Source organism: Macaca mulatta, chromosome 11, assembly GCF_049350105.2.
Source record: "Macaca mulatta isolate MMU2019108-1 chromosome 11, T2T-MMU8v2.0, whole genome shotgun sequence".
Lineage (NCBI taxonomy): Eukaryota > Metazoa > Chordata > Mammalia > Primates > Cercopithecidae > Macaca > Macaca mulatta.
The window spans coordinates 129768275-129784897 of NC_133416.1; the positions used below are offsets into that span (position 1 = coordinate 129768275).

A 16623-nucleotide genomic window follows, 5' to 3' on the forward strand; every position below is an offset into this window, starting at 1 on the left:
CCTTATGCTGGGCACAGTGGCTCATGCCTGTAATCCCAGCACTTTGGGAGGCCGAGGCGGGTAGGCCACAAGATCAGGAGATTAAGACCATCCCGGACAACAGGGTGAAACACCGTCTCTACTAAAAATACAAAAATTAGCTGGGTGTGGTGGTGCGCGCCTGTAATCCCAGCTCCCAGAAGGCGGAGATTGCGATGAGCCGAGATTGCACCTCTGCACTCCAGCCTGGCGACAGAGCGAGACTCTGTCTCAAAAATTAAAAAATAGGACAGTCCTTTAAGAAGTTAATATTCGCCCTCAGAGACTAGGTTTCTGAATATTTGTATGAACCAACACCTTTTCTTCCAACTCCAACTGAAACAGGTACAAAGAGCACAAGACAGAATAATCAAAAATAGATGGTGACAACTTCTCGATTGTGATGCATCTGAATTGAGACCTCTGGGTCATAAAGAATTTCTATCACTGATAAAGTAATCGTTTCAAACTGTTACTTTTTCACGAAAGAAAAAACTTGATGTTTATTCGCAGCAAAAATTGATGGTAAATTCCACAGCAAATAGAGCCACTGGCTACTCACGTACACACAGTAAAAACACTTTCTACTCAACTATGGAGTTTTCTGCTTTTAAAAGTCCTGCCAGTGGATAGTCACAATGATTTTCTCACCATTATACAATCTCTTTCAGCAAAATAAAGAGGGTCTGGGGTCATGTCTTTACTTTTTATCTATAAGAAGCTGAAGAAAGTCAACACAAATCTAGAATATGAAAATAGTACCTCATGGTGTCTGTGGAATCGAGGCAGGCATCAGCTCATATCCTGCCAGAAGCTGGGCAAACATTTTTAACAGCCTGGCTGTGAGGTCATGACGATGACCTCACAAACAGGAATTCTGATGTTAGTCGGCCTCTGGGCTCAAACCTCACCACTTTAAACAAAAACCAGAGGGTTCCGTATCCCTGAATCTGGAGCTGATGACTCAAGAAATGTCCTTTCTCCTAAGAAATAATCCTCCCATCTGAGATTAGCAGTATCTAATCTGTTTTCTCCACTGCTGACCAGCATCAGCAACACAGGTAAGCAGAGAAAAGCACGTCCACCTAAACAGCTGAACACCAGTCATGTACGCATATCTGTATTACCTGCAAACTTCCAGTACGCAAGTTTTTCTTTTGGTTCGGATCCAAACACTTTTTCTTAGTGTTCTTTACTGGAAAATTGGGCTACATTTAAGAATCCCGGCCAGGCACGGTGGTTCACGCCTGTAATCCCAGCACTTTGGAAGGCCAAGGCGGGCGGATCATAAGGTCAAGAGATCGAGACAACCCTGGCCAACATGGTGAAACCCCGTCTCTACTAAAAATACAAAAATTAGCTGAGCATGGTGGTGCGCGCTTGTAGTCCTAGCTACTCAGGAGGCTGAGGCAGGAGAATTGCTTGAACCTTGGAGGTGGAGGTTGCAGTGAGCCGATACTGTGCCACTGCATTCCTCCCTGGCGACAGAGCAAGACTTCATCTCAAAAAAAAAAAAAATCCTGATAACTGAGTAGGAAATAAATCATAAACTTAAAATGTTACCCTTGCCAGTCGGGCGCGGTGGCTCACGCCTGTAATCCCAGCACTTTGGGAGGCCAAGGTGGGCGGATCACGAGGTCAGGAGATTGAGACCATCTTGGCTAACACGGTGAAACCCTGTCTCTACTAAAAACACAAAAAATTAGCTGGGTGTGGCGGCATGCACCTGTAGTCCCAGCTACTCGGGAGGCTGAAGCAGGAGAATGGCGTGAACGCAGGAGGCAGAGGTTGCAGTGAGCCGAGATCGCGCCACTGCACTCCAGCCTGGGCGACAGAGCGAGACTCCGTCTCAAATATATATATATATATATATGTTTTTAAAACACACAAGTTTGGCCAGGCGTGGTGGCTCACATCTATAATCCCAGCGTTTTGGGAGGCCAAGGCAGGAGGATTACTTAAGTCCAAGAGTCTTAGAGTTGCCTGCGCAACATAGTGAAACCTCATCTCTAAAAAAAAATTTTTTTTTAATTAGCTGGGCATGGTGGCACCTGCCTAGAATCCCAGCTACTTGGGAGACTGAGGCAGAAGGATCACCTGAGCCCAGGAGATTGAGTCCAGCCTGGGCAATATAGCAAGACTTTATCTCTAAAATATTTTTTTAAAAAGTTTAAGGGAAAAAAAGAGACTTATTATAGAAAATACATATTTTAATAAAATCTAACCCCCCCTTCCTCCTGATCAGGTGTATCTGAACAACAACAACAAAAAAAAAACCTTAAGCAATTTACAGAAACAAGAGGTTCCACAAAATCAGCAGTTCCCAAAAACAAGAATGGTGAAAATTACGCTCATACAAGAAGGAGTAATATTCTTTATAATTCTCATCTAATTTCTTAAGGTTATGTTTACTCCTATTTTTTAAATGTCATGGTTCAAATAAATACAAAAGTACGAACAGAGAGCTGGACTGGGAAGTGAGACACCTAAACTCCCGTCCCAGATGGACGACCCTGAACAACTCACGTTTTGTAACTCCTTCCCCGGCTCAGTATTCCCACCTGCAACCTGAGGACACTCATTAAATAAGATCTGTTTCTAACTCCACACCTTCACGGTGCTAGTCCTGTTTTGGGTATCAAATCAAAATCCTGTAAGCAAAAGGTGAAGGATTCAGAAGTGAAAGGAAAGATGGTGGCTCTAACTTTGCCAAAGTAAAAAGTACAGGCCTCTGCCATCAGTGAAGAAAGAACCTAAATCTGGTAAGAGTTTCAAACGGGCTCAGCACCTCCTGGCACACATAGAGCGGCATCGCGCTGCCCCAAGAAAATCACATCTCTACACGTCAGACCCTTTCCAGTCCATTTTGCCCCATCCACAAAATGAAAATGCCACTTGATTTACTAAACCTAAAAATTCTGTTGGGAGGCAAAGGAGAGTTAGAGAATTTGCAATGAATTTAACCTGCCAGGAGAGGGAGTTTAACACCAAGCTTCCAGAAACAGGCTGCGTGGTAGCTACAACGTCCAGAAACCCAGGTTTCAACGCGGCCCGGCTGCACAACCCAAAGGAAATTCAGCACCAGGCGAGTGAAGTGACTTACCTGTGCACAGCTGCACTCGCAGACTTCGGAGCCCCCACCTAATTCTATAACGCTGTATGTCCATGAACTTAATAACAGAAGGTCAGGGGAGAGACGTTCTGAGAGCAATGAAAGTCTATCTTAAGATAAAGATGTTTCTGAAGCTGATTTTTCAAGTCAAACTTGAGAGAGAAATTCAAAGGCTATGTTCTCATATCACATTCCTGGGTTTGGGAGGTTCATTCACAGCTTAATCCTGTCCCCTGAAGTCACGGTTACGTAAGTATGCTGTGTCACTTGCTGTCCCCACCCCCAACACAGGAGATGCAATGTAACCTGAGCTCCCTGGCTTCAGCCACTGAAAACACTTACACAACACTGGGACCATTCCAAATTGACTTGTTTCCTCTAAACAAAGGGCAAGCTATTTGATTTTCATCCTTCTACTTCGTTCACATTTGTATTTCTGTATATACAGAAGACACTGAAAAAGATAAATAAGATTGAAGGGTATTTGCAAATTTTCTTCAATTCTTGAGTAAAACAGGAAAGTCAACTATTTAACGTCACAGAAGAGTAACCAAAAAAAAAAATTTATGGGCCTGCTTAGCCCCAATTTAAAAACATCACATCTCCTGGCTGAACTGAGCTTAAGGGCTTTGGATGGGCTTCATTTCCCACGTAGAGACTGTTTCTAGAGCCAGGCCCCATACGCTACTGCCACACAGAAGGGCTTTGAGGGCACATGGGAAACGGCTCTCCAAGAACACAGGAGACACATCAGCAGTCTCTTCTGACTACTCTTCTTGCCCTCTCTTCCTTCTCTGGACTACTCCAGCTACTGGGCAGGCTTCGATTACGGAATGATGACTCACCCGCATTCCTGCCTTGTTTGCATATCATGCTATGACTAAGTCCCATGAGATTTGATTTGTCTTCGCAACCAAAGAACCTAAAAAAGTTTGATACACAGTAAGAGTTCAAAAAAATTCTCAAGTGAGTCAACAGCAAAACAAGAATCCACAAAATTATGCAAAATGATGCAATTTTCAAACTAAAGCAACAAGTAACTGTATCTTACACTCTAAACACCTGACAAACCCAGCAGCATTAGAGGGTTTCCCAACTCTGGATCCTTTTTTTTTTTTTCTTTTTTTTGAGACAGAGTTTCACTCTTGTCGCCCAGGCTGCTGGAATGCAGTGGCACAATCTCAGCTCACTGCAACCTTTGCCTCCCGGGTTCAAGCCATTCTCCTGCCTTAGCCTCCCAAGTAGCTGGGATTGCAGGCATGTGCCACCATGCCTGGCTAATTTTTTGTATTTTTAGTAGAGACGAGGTTTTGCCATGTTGGTCAGGCTGGTCTCGAACTCCTGACCTCAGGTGATCCGCCCGCCTTGGCCTCCCAAAGTGCTAGTATTACAGGCGTAAGCCACCACGCCTGGTCTGGATCCTTTTTTAAAAAGTGGGCCAATGAAGGGTGGGTATGGTGGTTCACACCTGCAATTCCAAAGACTTTGGGAAGCTAAGGTGGCAGGATTCTTTGAGCCCAGGTGTTCAATACCAGCCTGGGAAACTTGGTGAGACCTCATCTCTAATTATTAACAAATTAATAAAAAGTAGCTCAATGGGCTGGGCGCGGTAATCCGAGCACTCTGGGAGGCCAAGGCGGGTGAATCACTTGAGGTCAGGAATTCAAGACCAGCCTGACCAACACGGGGAAGCCCCGTCTCTACTAAAAATACAAAATTAGTGGCTCAAGCCTGTAATCCCAGCACTTTGGGAGGCCGAGACGGGCGGATCACGAGGTCAGGAGATCAAGACCATCCTGGCTAACACGATGAAACCCCGTCTCTACTAAAACTACAAAAAACTAGCTGGGCAAGGTGGCGGGCACCTGTAGTCCCAGCTACTGGGGAGGCTGAGGCAGGAGAATGGCATAAACCCGGGAGGCGGAGCTTGCAGTGAGCTGAGATCCGGGCACCGCACTCCAGCCTGGGCGACAGAGCGAGACTCCGTCTCAAAAAAAAAAAAAAAAAAAAAAATTAGCCAGGCGTGGTGGCACATGCCTGTAATCCCAGCTACTCAGGAGGCTGCGGCAGGAGAATAGCTTGAACCTGGGAGGCAGAGGTTGCAGTGAGCAGAGATGGCGCCACTGTACTCCAAAAATGTAGGTCAATGAAGCTAAGGGCAAACTGTTCAATTACTACATACAATGAGTGCTATTTAACAGGTATGAGTCTGGGCTGGGCACGATGGCTCATGACTGTAATCCCAGCACTTTGGAAGGCCAAGGCAGGAGGATCACCTGAGGTCAGGAGTTTGAGACCAGCCTGACAGATATGGTGAAGCCCGTCTCTACCCAAAATACAAAACTAGCCAGGTGTGGTAGCACATGCCTGTAATCCCAGCTACTCAGGAGGCTGAGGCAGGAGAGTCGCTTGAACCCGGGAGGTGGGGGTTGCAATGAGCCGAGATTGCGCCATTGCACTCCAGCCTGGGCAACAAGAGCGAAACTCCATCTCAAAACAAAAAAAAAAAAAAAAGGTATGAGTCTCAACTTAGATAATTGCATTGTTGACACTATTATACTTTCTAGATCAGCACTGTCCAATAGAAATATAATGCAGTACAAATGTATAATTCTGAATTTTCTAGTATCCATATTTTTAAAAATAAAAAAGAAACAGGTGAAATTAATTTTCATGATATAGTTTATTTAGCCCAATAGATCTAAAATATTATTTCAAAATGTAATCAAGGGCTGGGCACGGTGGCTCATGCCTGCCCAAGTGGAAGGATCACTTGAGTTCAGGATTTCAAGACAAGCCTGAGCAACATAGTGAGACTCCATCTCTATGAAATTTTAAGAAATGAGCTGGGTGTAGTGGCACACACCTGCGTCCCAGCTACTCAAGAGGCAGAGGTGGGATGACTGCTTGAGCGCAAGAATTTAGTTAAAAGCTGCAGAGAGCTATAGTCATGCCACTGCACTCCAGCCTGGGCAGCAGAGCAAGACCTCATCTCCTGCCCAGGCACACTGGCTCATGCCTGTAATCCCTGCACTTTGGGAGACCGAAGCACGTGGATCACTTGAGGTCAAGAGTTTGAGAGCAGCCTGGCCAACATGGTGAAACTACATCTCTACTAAAAATACAAAAATTAGTCGGGCGTGGTGGTGGGCACCTATAATCCCAGCTACTCGGGAGGCTATGGCAGGAAAATTGCTTGAACCCAGGAGGCGGAGGTTGCAGTGAGCTGAGATCGCACCACTGCACTCCAGCCTGGGTGGCAGACCAAGACTCCACCTCAAAAAAAAAAAAAAAAAAAACCTCATCTCTAACAACAACAAATGTGATTAATGTAAAATTATTAGTATTTTACATTCTTTTTTCAAAATCGATCTTTGAAATCCACTGTGTATTTTATACTTATAGCACACCTCAATTTGGACTCACCACATTTCATGTGCTCAATATGTGATTATGTGGCTCGTGGCTACTACACAGGACAACACTGGGCTAGAATACATTCTGAAGGCAGAATACAAGCAGCTCTCCTCTTGGCGTGGATAGGAAAACTAACAAGCAGATGATACCCCAGGCCCCGCTGGGTATGCAACATCCATCTTTTGTGCTTCATTACAACACGTATGTGAGGAAAAGGACAGAGAAATGTAAAACTCCTGAATCTCGAACTGGGAATAATTTAATTGTTCTTAGCACAGAAGAGGAAAAAATAGCACTTACAGTAAAAGGAACTTTAAAATGTCTATTTGACAGGTGATACATAATGTATAAGGAAGCCCTGCTGGCAGCACACGGTACTGCCCAGTAACACCGAGAGCTCAGCACAAAGAGTCTGAAAACACACTCACACGAAACTCAAAGCAAAATACAGTACAGAGACTGAGCTACCAATAAAAAATTTAATAAGTATGTCTCAAAGCACATGAAAGGAACCTGTGGCTGGAGATTTAAGGCCAATACAGCAGAATACATCATTTCTTGTTTTTTTTTTGTTGTTGTTTTTTGGTACAGTCTCTGTTACCCAGGTTGGAGTGCAATGGCGCGATCTCGACTCACTGCAACCTCTGCCTCCTGGGTTCAAGCAATTCTCCTGCCTCAACCTCCTGAGTAGCAGGGATTACAGATACCCGTCACCACGCCCAGCTAATTTTTTTATTTTTAGTAGACAGGATTTCACCATGTTGGCCAGGCTGGTCTTGAACGCCTGACCTCAGGTGAACCACCCACCTTGGCCTCCCAAAGTGCTAGGATTACAGGCGTGAACCCCTGCACCCAGCCGCATATAACTGTTTCATTGGCCCATATTCTAACACCTGGGAAATTTGTTAGTCTTCTGAATACGATACAGAACACTTCCTGTGCACATTTACACAGCGTGGTCCAGTGACATGACACTGTGTGACTGGTCAGAATATGTGCCCTAACAACAGTTCCGTGACTCAAAATCAAACCACAGGAGATGAAGGCAGGGAGCATCCACTCCAAGGTGGAATACCCGGTAAGCGCATGAGTGAGTGGTCTCTGCGAGCTGAGGATGAGTGACAGACACCTAAGAGCATCGTTGACTCTGTCTTCCCAAAGTTTGGCCCTGAACGCAGGGAAAATGTGTGTGATGCCACCAAACACAGTTTGGGGCACAGGCCACTGAAGGGGCAATGTATCAAATCAGTGCACTAAGAAGCAAGATTCACTGGACAGAATATAAAGCAGGGACCTGGTGACACTGGTTTCAGCATCAACTAATAGGCTGATTTAAAAGGTAACAGAATAGGCCAGGTGCGGTGGCTCATGCCTGTAATCCCAGTATTTTGGGAGGCCAAGGCAGGTGAATCACTTGAGGCTAGGAGTTCGAGACCCTCCAGGTTGGCCAACATGGTGAAACCGTGTCTCTACTAAAAATATAAAAATTAGCTGGAAGTGGTGGCACATTCATGTAATCCCAGTTATTCGGGAGGCTGAGGCAGGAGAATCGCTTGAACATGGGAGGTGGAGGTTGCATTGAGCCAAGATTGCGCCACAGCACTCCAGCTTAGGCAACAGAGCAAGACTCCATCTGAAAACAAAAAACAAAGGCCGGGCGTGGTGGCTCATGCCTGTAATCCCAGCACTTTGGGAGGCTGAGGCAGGCGGATCATGAGGTCGGGAGATTGAGATCATCCTGGCTAACACGGTGAAACCCCATCTCTACTAAAAATACAAAAACAAAAAATTAGCCGGGCATGGTGGTGGGCACCTGTAGTCCCAGCTACTTGGGAGGCTGAGGCAGGAGAATGGCATGAACCCAGGAGGTGGAGCTTGCAGTGGGCCGAGATTGCACCACTGCACTCCAGCCTGGGAGAGAGAGCGAGACTCCATATCAAAAAAAAAAAAAAAAAAAAACACCAACATGATGCCATGTGTTAACATTTCCATTCAGTTCCACATATCCCCATCAAGTTCACTGCCTTGTCTATAGGACTGACTTATGCCACCTCTAGAGTCAGGTGTCAGAATAAAAGCATTCCGTCATCTTCAGAAACATGTGCCTTTCACATGAGATTACTTAAATGTTTTATTGAATATTAAAGTCATTCAGCCTGTCCTTTTTTCCATTCCTGTCATGACTATTTATAAGCACAAATATTTCTTCACTAATCTCCATCCCCTGTGTATCCCCCAAGATGTTCTATCGCTGCTGTATGGCTCCCGTTGCTGTCATCGCCTGGATCCACAAGGGATGTGCTCTCACAAGTACTATGGTCAAAAAAGTTAGAAAGATTCCAGGAGCCAGAACTCTAGGTTTTTTTAGTCTTCTGTCACTTTACTGTGCTAGGACCACTAAGATCTATTTTCACTGATATTTGTCTACATATGTAGGTATTTATGTATGCTTCATACATGACATATATAACTTTTTAAATAGGCCAGACTCAGCTTTAAAATTAACACAAAGATTAAAAAAGCAAACAGCAGCTAGGCGCGGTGGCTCATGCCTGTAATCCCAGCACCTTGGGAGGCCGAGGCAGACAGATTACCTGAGGTCAGGAGTTCAAGACAAGCCTGGCCAGCATGGTGAAACCCCATCTTTACTAAAAATACAAAAATTAGCCAGGCGTGGTGGTACACACCTATAATCACAGCTACTCGGGAGGCTGAGGCAGGAGAATCACTTGAGCAAGGGAGGCAGAGGTTGCAGTGAGCAGAGATCTTACCACCACACTCCAGCCTGGGCAACAGAGTGGGACTCTATCTCGGGAAAAAAAAAAAAAAAAGCAAACAGCAGCTGAGTATGGTTGCTCAAGCCTGTAATCCCAGCACTTTGGGAGGACAAGGCAGGCGGATCACCTGAGGTCAGACGTTCGAGACCAGCCTGGCCAACATGGTGAAATCCCGTCTCTACTAAAATACAAAAATTAGCCAGGCATGGTGGCAGGCTCCGGCAATCCCAGCTACTCAGAAGGCTGAGGCAGGAGAATCGCTTGAACCCGGGAGGCGGAGGTTGCAGTGAGCCGAGATTGCACCACTGCACTCCAGCCTGGGTGACACAGTGAGACTCCATCTGGGGGATTGGGGACTGGGGTGGGGCGGGAAGCAAACAGCGTATCTTTAAGTAAGGATAAAGTACGAAAGATGGGTAAATATTGTAATCACTGTTTATTTAAAAGGTCAATGTGGGCCAGCCCGGTGGTTTACGCCCATAATCCCAACACTATGGGAGGCCAAGGTGGGCAGATAGTTTTGAGCTCAGGAGTTTGAGATCATCCCAGGAAACAAGGCAAAACCCTGTCTCTGCAAAGAATACAAAAATTAGCCAGGCGTGGTGGTACGTGCCTGTGGTCCCACAGAGTGAGACCTTGTCTCAAACAAACAAGTAAATAAATAAATGGATCAATGTGAAAAGCCCATTCAGACACTAAAGGACTGACACAAGTCAGTAAGTATCAGAAAATTAACTAGCTCCTTAATTCAAAAGGAGCTACAAGGAAGTTTTATTTCTAAATTCTAACTGAGATAGCCCTTACAGAGCAATTTATAAAATTAGCCGGCTAACCTTAAGTGTTGATTTGAGAATATTATACAGTAAGACACTGCCAGTAAATACAAAGTTTATGGTATCTTTCCAAAGTCAAGAGTAGACATACCCCTTTGAAAAATTATTCTGGGCCGGGCGCGGTGGCTCAAGCCTGTAATCCCAGCACTTTGGGAGGCCGAGACGGGCGGATCACGAGGTCAGGAGATCGAGACCATCCTGGCGAACACGGTGAAACCCCGTCTCTACTAAAAAATACAAAAAACTAGCCGGGCGAGGTGGCGGGCGCCTGTAGTCCCAGCTACTCGGGAAGCTGAGGCAGGAGAATGGCGTAAACCCGGGAGGCGGAGCTTGCAGTGAGCTGAGATCCGGCCACTGCACTCCAGCTCGGGTGACAGAGCGAGACTCCGTCTCAAAAAAAGAAAAAAGAAAAATTATTCTGTGCTTAGGAAAAGTATGTTTTTAAAACTTAAGATGTGTATGACACAGTACAGAACACAAGTTGTACCTAGAGCAGTTTTAAAAAGGAAGGACAGAATCAAAAACCAACCCAGGGAGAAGGTTGGGACATAAGACAATTTTTTTTTTTTTTTTAGAGATAGAATTCTGTACTGATGCAACTGCCTGCAATTATGAATGCCTTTGCAGAGCTCAGTCTGAGTGAAGATTTATATTCCTACTACTTAGCACGCAGAAAATAAAGAGCCTCCCAATGTTCCTCCATCTGCAAAAAAAAAAAAATGTTTTAAGGGAACATGGAAAGCTGAATAATTTGAGTTATTTTGTTCATTTACACAAAATTCTACAAAATTCCTGCGACTTTATAACTCTAACACATACCACTAGCTTAGACACAGATCTTAAAAGGGGCTGAAATTACTAGGCCTCTCTAGTATCTCCCAGAAGAACTTACTTAATGGGTCGGCAGCAGTCAATTATACTAATGTGCAAAAAGAAGCAATGTGCTTAATATAGCATCATAAAATTGTAGAATCAGAAGAGACGGTAGCAATCTAGTTCAACTTCCTCATTTTACCAACAAGAAAATGATTCTAAACAGTGAAATCACTTGTCAAGGTCATACTTACTTAACAGTCTAGAACTAAAACCCCAATCTCCAGGCTCCTGATCCTAATGTAAACTGATATATAAATGTTTCTGAATTATTATATACAGCAGTGAGATCAAAGAGTCCATCTCAAAGCAAGTTAAAATTGACCTCCCCAGCCAAGGTGGCTCACACCTGCAATCTCAGCACTTTGGGAAGCTGAGGCAGGAAGATCACTTGAGCCCAGGAGTTCGAGACCAGCCTGGGCAACATGGCAAAACCCCATCTCTACAAAAAATTAGCCAGGTATGGTGTCGCGTGCCTGCAGTCCAAGCTATCTGGGAGGCTGAAGGAGGAGGATCACCTGAGCCTGTGACACAGAGGCTGCAGTGAGCTGTGATTGTGTCACTGCACTCCAGCCTGGATGAGTTTGTTTTTTTTTTTTTAACTTTTGAGACAGAGTGAGACCACGTGCTACAAGGAGGGTTTTTGGTGTGACTCTGTCTCAAAAAACAATAATAGTAATTGATTTCCTTTTCCATTCCTCACAAAGGAAAAAAGTAAGCATATTGTTGCCCACCCCTTAAAGAGTCAGAAACGGCCCACGCTAAAAGCAAAAGCATACCAAAACTGTTTGCTCTGAACAAGAAAAGCGCACAAAAACAACTCTTAAAAGAATCAACGTCTTTCATATTGGGTTGCGTTTTTTTCTCTTTATAAAAGCTTTCTTGCCTGTAATGCCAGCACTTTGGGAGGCCGAGGCAAATCATCTGAGGTCAGGAGTTCAAGACCAGCCTGATCAACATGGCGAAATCCCATCTCTACTAAAAATACAAAAAATTAGCCAGGCGTGGTGGTGGGCACCTATAATCCCAGCTGCACGGGAGGCTGAGGCAGGAGAATCACTTGAACCCAGGAGGCAGAGGTTGCAGTGAGCAGAGATCACACCATCGCACTCTGGCCTAGGCGACAAGAATGATACTCCGTCTCAAAAAAAAAAAAAGTTCGTTTTTATTTTGCAAATGAGCAAAATTAACAGTTGCTATAGGTCTTGGGACACAATGGACAAACAATCACATTTTTTTTCCCATGCCAATAAAAGTGTTTCCCCCATTCTGATTGAAATAAAAGGACAAAATTGAGGGGTTGAAGTAAGAGATCAGAAAGACACCGGGATTACAGGGAAGAATTATTACATTTACTGAGTTTTACACACATTAATTCACTTAATCTTCACAACAACTATATGAAGCAGCTATTCTCTCCAATTTATAGGTAAGAAAACTGAACTCCAGAAAGTTAAGAAATCTGTACTATCTTCCAAAAGAAACAGAACCAAATTTTTTTGTTTTTGAGAAAGAATCTCAGTCACCCAGGCTGGAGTGTGATCTTGGTGTGATCTTGGCTCACTGCAACCTCCACCTCCCAGGTTCAAGTGATTCTCCTGCCTCAGCCTTCCAAGTAGCTGAGATTACAGATGTGCACCACCATGCCTGGCTAATCTTTTGTATTTTTAGTAGAGACGGGGTTTTGCTATGTTGGCTAGGCTAGTCTCGAACTCCTGGCCTCAAGTGATCCACCCGCCTTGGCCTCCCAAAGTGCTGGGATTACAGGTGTGAGTCACTGCACCCAGCCTGATTTCTTGCTCTTAATCTGCATTCCATTAACAGCTAGTTTCCTCGAGAAGCAGGACACACACCTGTTTTAGTCAAGTTCCCCAATGTCTGGGCTAGCACCTCCCTATAGAAGATGCTTAATAAATATCTGCTAAATATAGAAACTAAAAGATAAAGCATTCTTTTGTATACCATTTTCATTCCAAATGGTAACATACCATTGTTCTATGCTTTGCTTTTGTAACGTTATATTTATTTTTATTTATGTACACACACACACACTTTTTTTTTTTTTTTTTTTTTTTGAGATGGAGCCTTGCTCTGTCGCCCAGGCTGGAGTGCAGTGGCGCGATCTCAGCTCACTGCAAGCTCCGCCTCCCGGGTTCCTGCCATTCTCCTGCCTCAGCCTCCCGAGTAGCTGGGATTACAGGCGCCGCCACCACGCCCGGCTAATTTTTTTTGTATTTTTAGTAGAGACGGGGTTTCACTGTGGTCTCGATCTCCTGACCTCGTGATCCGCCTGCCTCGGCCTCCCAAAGTGCTGGGATTACAGGCGTGAGCCACCGCGCCCGGCCTAAAGCTGTTATTTCTTTAAAAACTGGCATACTTAGCAGTTTTCCTACTTACTATCTACAACCAGTTATTTTCTTTTTTTTTTTTTTTAAGAGATAGAGTCTCACTCTGACACCCCAGCTGGAGTGCAATGGCACAATCATGGCTTACCGCAGCCTCAACCTGCTGGGCTCAAGGAATCCTCCCACCTCAGCCTCCTGAGTAGCTGAGACCACAGGTATACACCACCATCCCTGGCTAACTTTTATTTTTGTAGAGACGGAGTTTTGCCATGTTGTCCTGAGCTCAAACTCCTGAGCTCATGGGATCCACCCTCTTCAGCCTCCCAAAGTGCTGGGATTACAGGAGTGAGCCACTGCACCTGGTCAAAAATTTTTTTATAAGACTGAGGCCAGGCATGGTGGCTCACCCCTGTAATCCCAGCACTTTGGAAGGCTGAGGTGGGCGGATCTCATGAAGTAATGAGTTTGAGACCAGTCTGGCCAACATGGCAAAACCTCGTCTCTACTGAAAATACCAAAATTAGGTGTGGTGGCACACGCTTGTAATCCCTGCTACTCAAGAGGCTGAGGCAGGAGAATCATTTGAACCCGAGAGGTGGAGGCTGCAGTGAGTTGAGATCATGCCACTCCACTCCAGCCTAGGTGACAGAGCGAGACTCCATCTCTTAAAAAAAAAAAAAAAAAAGACTGAAAGGACATATTCTAAAATATTAAAAAGATTCCTCTGGGCAGTAGCATCATGGATAATTTCTTTTTTCCTGTGTTTTTGTATCTATGCAAATTTTATAATTTATACAATTAACACACATATTTTAAGAGAACATTATGTTACTAAAATGTAAAGCCCATCTTAAAACTAATGTATAAAGAAAAAATAAACCTAAGACCCTAAAAAAACTTCACTGGAAAATATTTTCTAAAATCTAAACTTGACTCTAATACTAGATTCTCAAGATGACAACCTAAGCAAGCTACGTATCCCTTTCAACAGAAACTAGTAATATGGTTTCATGTAATAAAGACACCCACTTTTCAGAAACCCAGGAAATAAGTTTTCTTTCACTTAGGCTATAAGCAAAATCACCCTGCTTATAAAGTTTATTTATTCCACAATCTAGAAAGGAAAAGTCTAAATAGGTTCCTTCCTGCTTTAAGGTATTAGAACATAATGTCTTAATAAGTCATTATATGGGGTAAATCAGCTAGAGAGAGGATGCAAGAGGTCAGAGGCCTTGATTAAAAGATTTTCAGAGCTGGGTGCAGTGGCTCAAGCCTGTAATCCCAGCACTTTGGGAGGCCGAGACTGGCGGATCACGAGGTCAGGAGATCGAGACCATCCTGGCTAACACGGTGAAACCCCGTCTCTACTTAAAAAATACAAAAAAACTAGCCAGGCGAGGTGGCGGGGGCTTGTAGTCCCAGCTACTCGGGAGGCTGAGGCAGGAGAATGGCGTAAACCCAGGAGGCGGAGCTTGCAGTGAGCTGGGATCTGGCCACTGCACTCCAGCCTGGGCCACAGAGCGAGACTCCGTCTCAAAAAAAAAAAAAAAAAAAAAGATTTTCAGGAAAACATCCCTAGTGACTCTTATCTTTCCTGAGAAGAGGGGGGAAAGATGCCAAATATTTCACTGCAATACTTGAGTAAAGGAAGAGATTTTTAGAATCACGGAAGAAAAATAAAAGACTCATTATATTGCCTTCCCTTTATACATCAAACCCAAATTCTGGATGATTTGCACATCGTGAACATCTGGCTCTTCTTCTGGCCCTTAACTTCGGAGAAGATATTATAAATCAAGGACTCAGCAATTTTAAGTGTTAAAAAGGGGCAGAGTTAAACTGGGATCTATCCAAGCCATACTTAGACAGAAGCAAGCAAAGGAGCAAACAAACACCAAACTACTTAATTCAAGTCGGAAGTATTCTGGAGCTTATGCTTATAGAAAACATTAGGGCAGCAAAATGTCTGCCTGTAGTCTCATTAGCATTCCTGCAAAGAGGTAGGTGAGAATACACTTCCCCGGGGTAAGAGACACCAGGGAGGGTTCCCAACAGGGATTCTGTAACATGACTACTTCCTCTTTTCAAAGATTTTTGAAAACCATACTTTTAAGATTTTGTTGCTGAACCACAATAAACAATTAAAAAGCAGACCCACCCATTGAGTTAGTGCTAGTGGAATCTGTCCTTCTGGAAGTGCCAGATGGAGATTTACAAAAAAAAAAAAAAAAAGCTCTTTACTAATTGTGGCCAAGATTCCTTGGTACTTGGTGCCAGGGCCAGGATATTACCCCAGATGTCCTAGCCAAATTCAAGGTTGGCTAATTACAGTCTGACAACCTACAAATAACAAAAAAAGGCCTCCCTCTGTTCCCTTGATTGAAACCTGAAGAGGTCACTCTTCTTTGAAATTATTTTTATTTTTTAATTTAGACTGAATAGTGCACTGTAATATGTGCACTTGGTTTTTGGGATTTTTTTTTTTTTTTTTTTTTTGAGACAGGGTCTCACTCTATTGCCCAGCTTGGAGTGCGGTGGTTTGGTTTTTGGGGTTTTTGTTTTGAGACAGGCAGTGGTGTGAATACAGCTCACTGCAGCCTCCTGGGATCAGATCTTCTGGGTTCCAGAGATCCTCCTGCCTCAGCCTCCCAAGTAGGAGGGAATACAGGCATGTACCCCCATCACACTCAGCCAATTTTTTAAAAGTTTTGTAGAGACAGGGGTCTCAATGTGTTGCCCAGGCTAGTCTCAAACTCTTGGACTCAAGTGATCCTCCTGCCTTAGTCTCCCAAAGGGCTGGGAGTACAGACATGAGCCACTGCGCCTGGCAAAAAATCTGTTTTGTTTTGGTTTTGGGTTTTTTTTTTTGAGATGGAGTTTCGATCTTTTTGCCAAGGCTGGAGTACAATGGCGTGATCTCAGTTCACTGCAACCTCCACCTCCCTTGTTCAAGCAATTCTCCTGCCTCAGCCTCCCAAGTAGGTGGGATTACAGGCGCCTGCCACCATGCCTGGCTAATTTTTCGTATTTTTAATAGAGACAGGGCTTCACCGTGTTGGCCAGGATGGTCTTGATCTCTTGACCTCGTGATCCGCCCGCCTCGGCCTCCCAAAGTGCTGGGATTACAGGCATGAGCCACCACGCCTGGCCCAAAATTTTTTTGTTTGTTTTTTTTTTTGAGACGGAGTCTCGCTCTGTCACCGGGCTGGAGTGCAGTGGCCGGACCTCAGCTCACTGCAAGCTCCGCC

General features: G+C 44.5%; 1 protein-coding gene and 1 long non-coding RNA gene across 12 annotated transcripts in view; one reads left to right on the forward strand and one right to left on the reverse strand.

Annotated features, from left to right (window-relative positions):
- Positions 1–16623, reverse strand: part of CLIP1 (CAP-Gly domain containing linker protein 1) — a 147444-nt gene that overhangs the window by 120212 nt on the left and 10609 nt on the right. For 2 of the 11 annotated variants that reach the window (XM_077955580.1, XM_077955577.1), the window contains exon 2: positions 3976–4052. The exons of 7 other annotated variants lie outside the window; for them this stretch is intronic. The gene's annotated coding sequence lies outside the window, so the exon portion shown is untranslated. Of the gene's footprint in view, positions 1–3121; positions 3585–3975; positions 4053–16623 lie in introns of those variants that run through there. 2 more of the 11 variants (XM_077955572.1, XM_015153037.3) reach the window with 2 other exon arrangements.
- LOC144333194 (uncharacterized) lies at positions 10714–15150 on the forward strand. Its single transcript, XR_013401659.1, has 2 exons — positions 10714–12034; positions 14770–15150. It is a non-coding gene; the product is annotated as an uncharacterized LOC144333194 (long non-coding RNA).